Source organism: Mandrillus leucophaeus, unplaced genomic scaffold (genome assembly GCF_000951045.1).
Source record: "Mandrillus leucophaeus isolate KB7577 unplaced genomic scaffold, Mleu.le_1.0 Scaffold508, whole genome shotgun sequence".
Classification (NCBI taxonomy): Eukaryota; Metazoa; Chordata; class Mammalia; order Primates; family Cercopithecidae; genus Mandrillus; species Mandrillus leucophaeus.
This window is the reverse complement of record NW_012105453.1, coordinates 22,573-28,926: the sequence shown is the minus strand read 5'-3', so window position 1 is coordinate 28,926 and position 6,354 is coordinate 22,573.

The following is a 6,354-nucleotide window of genomic DNA, read 5'->3' as shown; positions in this document are numbered from 1 at the left end:
GCTCTACTGTGACAGGGGCTTCGAAGGCTTCATCTCAAACCAGTGACTAACAGCAGATATCAGGCCCACTAGGAGGTTCAGGGCCCTTTCTGAAGTGCCTCAAATCATGCCGCCTACATGCTGTTTGCACAACTTTGTGAATATACTAAAAACCACTCAATTCTACACTGTAGAAGAGTGCACTTAACAGTATTAAAAAGTACATCTTAATTTTTTTTAATATGCTACCTGGACCTCCATTTCAGCCCACAAAGAGGGCCAGTCCTACTAGGGGTCTAAAAATCTTTCTAAATAGTCCTTTTTCTAGGGAAAAGATGTGCCCATGGTTCTGGGAGGAGGCATCCTGTAATGCAAAGGAATGGGCTCTGGAACCTGTCAGACCTTCCTATCTGTGTCACCTAGGTAGTTATTTAACCAGGCTGAGCCCTGGTCCACCGGCAGGAAAAATAACACCTTTCACGGGACCATTGTGAAGATCCAGTGTGCAGAGATGTGGGAAACACCGCTCCCTGGTGTGTATGTGGCAGGTGCACATATATGTTAGTTTCCTTCAGCAATAGGGAACCGTTTGCACTGGAGGCTCTCTTTGTTTCAACATTTGGTAACCCGAGCTGGATAGCACTCCATCCTTATTTGCAAAGCTACTGTCAATCACTAATTTCCATCTTGCTGTAAATAAAACCAGATAAAGACGGGGTGAGGGCTGAGAAGTTTATAAGCCCTACCAGAGTTACAACTTTGTTACTTTTGCCTGAAAGTGCCTAAGGCAGCTCTCTCTCTCTCTCTCTCCCCCCTCCACCCCTCTATCTGCACCTGGTGTCCCCAGGCTCCTGAACTCTGGCCTCACGTTGCTCTTTGGCTCTGTCACTAAACCGGCTAAGTCACTGACTCAGGACAACCCATGGGTTGCTGTGCAGATGACAAATGAATCTGGGACTCTGTGGGCAAATAGCATCCAATTCACTTCACACCATATGCCCCACTACACTCCAGGACCCGTCCACGTCTCCAACCCACCCCTGCCTCGCTGGAGGAATTTGGGCTGGGGCCCATCCAGCAAGCTAGAGAAAGCCAAGGAGAGCCTGCTTAAAACCTGAAAGACGCTGGGAGGAGCATGTCCTGGCGATTCAGGATGGGCTGAGCTGGAGAGTCTTCTCTGGCTGCTCTTGCAGCCTTTCCGTCAACACGTCAGAACAAATGAGGTGTTTCTGTCAATCACTGAAGATGCATGGCATCCCGACTGAATCCTCCCTGAGCTAATGGGGCTGCTTGGGACACATTCAGCATTGAAAGAAGCCCTTTGTGCAGGGGCGGTGAAGTGTTTCGCAGGAAAGCCTCAGCAGGTGGCCACTAAAGTATGCGACAACTGCACGCGGGAGCTGCAAAGCCCCTCCAGGGCTAGTGGCAGCCTCGCAGTCCTTTAGAGGAGCCTCTCAGCTCTAGGGACACCAGCCAGAGCAGATGTACCCCACCCCAACCAACAGAGGCCCAGAGAAGCCCAGACCTGCCATCTGCATGCTTGGGAAGACCAGGATACAGGCCTCAATGCTCAGTGCGTTTACACACATCTGTGGAGTCCCCATTATGAACAGGGAGGAACTCAAAGAGCTGGACCAGACACAGACTTTGCCCTCGAACAGCTTTTAGACTGGGCAATCATAAAAGAGGCTAGGAAAAAAGACCAGGAGGCTGACAGCTACAGAAAATTTACAAGAGAGGGGCTGTGAGGGATGGAGCTTGAGCTTCCCAGCTCTTTCTCCTAAAGAGTTAGGCCACAAGGTCCGAGGGCTCAGTTCACAACCGGGGAAGAGCTCCCTGGCTTAGGTCGGGACAGGACTGAGACCTGATCCGCCCAATTCACTAGCTGAGTGAGCTTAGGGAAGTCACCTCCCTTCCTCTCCTTTCTCTTGCCCGATGCAGGCAAGAGCTTGGATTACAGGACCTCTGAGGGCCTTCCCAACTCCAGAGCTGCACGTTTCTTTGATGCTTCATATTCAATCACTTTTGTCATCTCAACAGGGCCTCAAATCCACACAAGCCTCTCTGTTGTCAAAGCCTCCTGCCCCTCTGTCCCCACTCTCTGCCCTTCTGTGCAGCTGTGGGCGTGCACCCCTGGGCTCTCAGCTCTCACCAAGCCCCCCGTGCCTCCTGAGACTTGCCGTGCCTGCTGGCATCCGCTTCCCAATCAGAAAGCTCACACATGGCTGCAAAGTTCCCCCTAGTCAGATCCCCCAGCTCATCTTCCTCTGAATTGTGTTAGTTGTACATACAGAAATCCAGACAGCCTGCACGGATTAGAGTCCATGTCGTTTTTTATTTGGAACTCTTACCTACTGACCCATCGTCAAGGACAGGACTCAGCACTTTTTCTGTAAAGTGCAGGTCACATGGTTTCTGTCACAGCTACTCAACTCTGATGTTGAGTCACAAAAGCAGTCACAAACAATACATAAGTGAATGAGTGTAGCTGAATTCTAGTAAAATTTTATTTACAGAAGTAGGTGGTAGGCTGGATTTGGCTTGCAGGCCACAGTTTGCTAACTCCTGCTCTAGGACAGGCTTTACTGATAGACATATCTGCACCGGGCCCCTCTCTCATCACCGAAATTGTTTACAGGTCTGTCTGCTGTACTGGACTTCCTGAAGGCCAGCTCTGTGTCTCTTACCTCTTGAACCCCAGTGTCTGATACTGTACCTTATCTATAATAGGTATCCAATAAATGCTTGTCCTCTTAATGCCCTGATCTGATAGTACCTGTTTCACATCTCACGACCTAAGGAAATCATCACTAGGACAGACCATGAGATACTAAGAAGCACAGCAAGAAGACCCAGCCACACAAGTTTGGACCATACCTGCCAGAGACTGCAGGGGAAGGCAAGCTGGCCTGCTGGCCTCAGCACTGCGCTTGAAGGGAACTCCTTTCTGCTACATCAAAGGGCACATCAACTGATCAAAAGTTTGGACCAGACACTCCAGCTCCTGGATCCATTCCTCCGTCTCCTCCCACACTAACCATCCCTGACTGATGACCCTCCAGGGACTGGGATCAGTCATAGAAGGCAGCATCTGTGGGAGCTTCCAGCCTCTTTAAACTGAACCTGTAGCAGATGCCTAGTAACTACCACTAATGCATTCATCATGCTGCACAGGTGACGGACACCATCAAACACATCAGGCTGCTTAGCTCTCCCAGTATTCTTGTGATTAAGGGCAACGATCTCCAGTATACACAAGAGCAGACTGAGCTCAGAGAGGCTGTGAATTGCTCAAAATCACTGCAGTCAGCAGCACAACGTGGCCACTGTAAAAAGATGATAAATCCTAGGCTACATCTAGAATGACGGAGAGGAACAGCCCTTCTACGACTGGTTCATTTCAAGAGGTCAGGAAAACCAGAGTTCATTCAGAGAAGAGAGATGAGAAAGCTAAATAACTCAAACCCATAGCCAGTGAAAAATGAATGAAGGAATTTGAGGTATTTCATCGGGTAGAGAGAAGGCCAGGGCAAAGACATGGGGGAAGAAGGATGGTATCTGGCCTCAAACTGCCTCTGCAGACTCAGTCTGTGTGGTTCCCAGGGGCAGCGCCAGCCCAGCTGAGGAGGAAGGAAGCAACCCCCTCAGTCCTCTATTCTGGCCATGGCCCAAATACCCATTGGAATTATGTCCTAAAATATGATGGGGTTCTAAGAGCATTATTTTAATTACTTCACCTGCCTCTTTGGAATAAGACAGTATTTATCCACATCTGTCTTATAAGACAATATTTCTCCGCATCTGTCTTATTCTCAAAAGGCAGGTGAAGTAATTAAAATAATGCTCTTAGAACCCCATCATATTCTAGGACATAATTCCAACGGATTAGAGAAATAGGAACGCTTTTACACTGTCGGTAGGAGCGTAAATTAGTTCAACCATTGTGGAAGACAGTGTGGCGATTCCTCAAGGATCCAGAACCAGAAATACCATTTGACCCGGCGATCCTATTACTGGCTATATACCCGAAGGATTACAAATCATTCTACTATAAAGACACATGTACACTTACGTTTATTGCAGCACTATTCACAATAGCAAAGATTTGGATCCAACCCAAATGCCCATCAACGATAGACTGGATAAAGAAAATGTGGCACATATACACCATGGAATACTATGCAGCCATAAAAAGGATGAGTTAATATCCTTTCAGGGACATGGATGAAGCTGGAAACCATCATTCTTAGCAAACTAACACAGGAACAGAAAACCAAACACCGCATGTTCTCACTCAAAAGTGGGAGCTGAACAATGAGAACACAGGGCGGGGAACACCACACACTGGGGCCTGTTGAGGGTAGGTGGCTAGGGGCGGAATAGCATTAGGAGAAATACCTAATGTAGATGATGTGTTGACAGGTGCAGCAAATCACCATGGCACATGTATATCTATGTAACAAACCTGCACATTTTGCACATGTATCTCAGAACTTAAAACATAATTTTTTTAAAAAGACAGTAAATAAACATTCCTTCATCAATTCTCACTTCAAAGTAAAGAGCAAATGGTTATTGAAGTGGGTTGAGTAGCGCCCTTACCCCAAAAAATTCATGTCCACCCAGAACCTCATAATGTGACTTTATTTATGGAAGAGGTTTTGCAAATAGAATTCATTCAGATGAGGTCATAGTGGATTAAGATGGCCCTAAACCCAATGACTGATGTCCTTATAAGTAGAGGAAAGGATACACAGAGACACACAGGGAGAATAAGGCAACGTAAAGACGGAGGCAGAGACTGGAGTTAGGGCTGCCAGCAGCCACGGGAAGCGGAGACGGCCGTGTGACAATTCTCCCTCAGAGCCTCCAGGAGGAACCCGCCCTGCGGGCACTTTCATTTTGGACTTCTAGATTTTGATTGTTTTAAGCCAAGAAATTTGAGGTAGTTGTTCTGGCAGTCTCACAGGGTTAGCAACTTAGAAATATGATGGGGTTGAGCATTTCATGAAGAGGCAGTGTGATATCATGGCTAGAAGAACATAACGTGAGGGGCCCAGGCTGGGCTCAAATCACCAGTCAGCCATTACCAATTATGTGATTTTGGGCAAGCTATTTAACTTTCCTCTGCCTCAGTTTCCCCTGCTACAAAATAATAAAAGTATCTAGCTCATAAGATGGTTGTTTAAAGCAACCTTTTATCCCCAACCTTTTTGCACCATGGACTGGTTTCATGGAAGAACATTTTTCCACGGACCTGGGGTGGGGGGATCAGGATGAAACCGTTCCACCTCAGATCTTCAGGCATTAGTTAAATTATCATAAGGAACGCACAACCTAGATTCCTAGCATGTGCAGTTCACGATAGGGTTCACCCTCCTATGAGAATCGAATGCCGCCGCTGATCTGACAGGAGGTGGAGGTCAGGCAGTAATGTGAGTGATGGGGAGTGGCTATAAATACAGATGAAGTTTCACTCCCTCACATGCAGTTCACCTCCAGTACCGGCCCGTGGCCCGGGGGTTGGAGACCCCTTGTTTAAAGCGTTAATACCTATGCAGCACTAAGAATCATGTCTGTTATCAGGGAGTGTACCACTATACATTTTAGCTATTGCAATAAGCCAAGGCACACAAAGTTGTGGTTTTCCATTTTACTACAATCACCACTACAAATGGGAATAATAATTATGACTCTCTGTCAAATAAATGTGAGGCACTATACCAACCAGATTGTGTGTGATGTATTTTATCTCTAATTCTTACAACAATGCTGTAAGGGAAGTAGAATAATCTTCATTTTATAGATGAAGAAATTGAGGCTCAGTAAAAGGTTGACTAATCTGGTGAGGATCACACATTAAGGAGTGCTGAAATCGAGATTCATGCTCAGGTCTAGAGGATTCAAATGCCTTTCCAAAATACCATGCTGCCCCCATGAGCAGGCACCAGTTCTGTGCCCCACTGTGTTACCAGTCCTGGCACAATGCCTGGGTCATAGCAAGTATGTCCGAAACACTTGATAAATTCACTGATTCACTAATTATAAGATGGATGCATGCCCCTGACGTTGGTATTATTGATTTTTCTCTTAAGCTGGATTCAGATAACGCAGAAATGAGTATCCAACACCAACAAAGCTAGAGATCATCGATCCCTAAATGAGCCAACAGATTGCTGGGAACATCATATTCCCACAGTGATTTATACAGCATTTTGTGTGGCCATACAAACTTGCTGGAAACAGGATCTGTTGTGACTTAGAGATGCCAGGAAAGGCAGCACCAAGATGTGAGACTTCCTGAAGAAACACACTGTCTGGTACCTTCACTGAAGGTGCGGTTTTCAAGGAGATGGAGCAGGGAACAAAGGCATA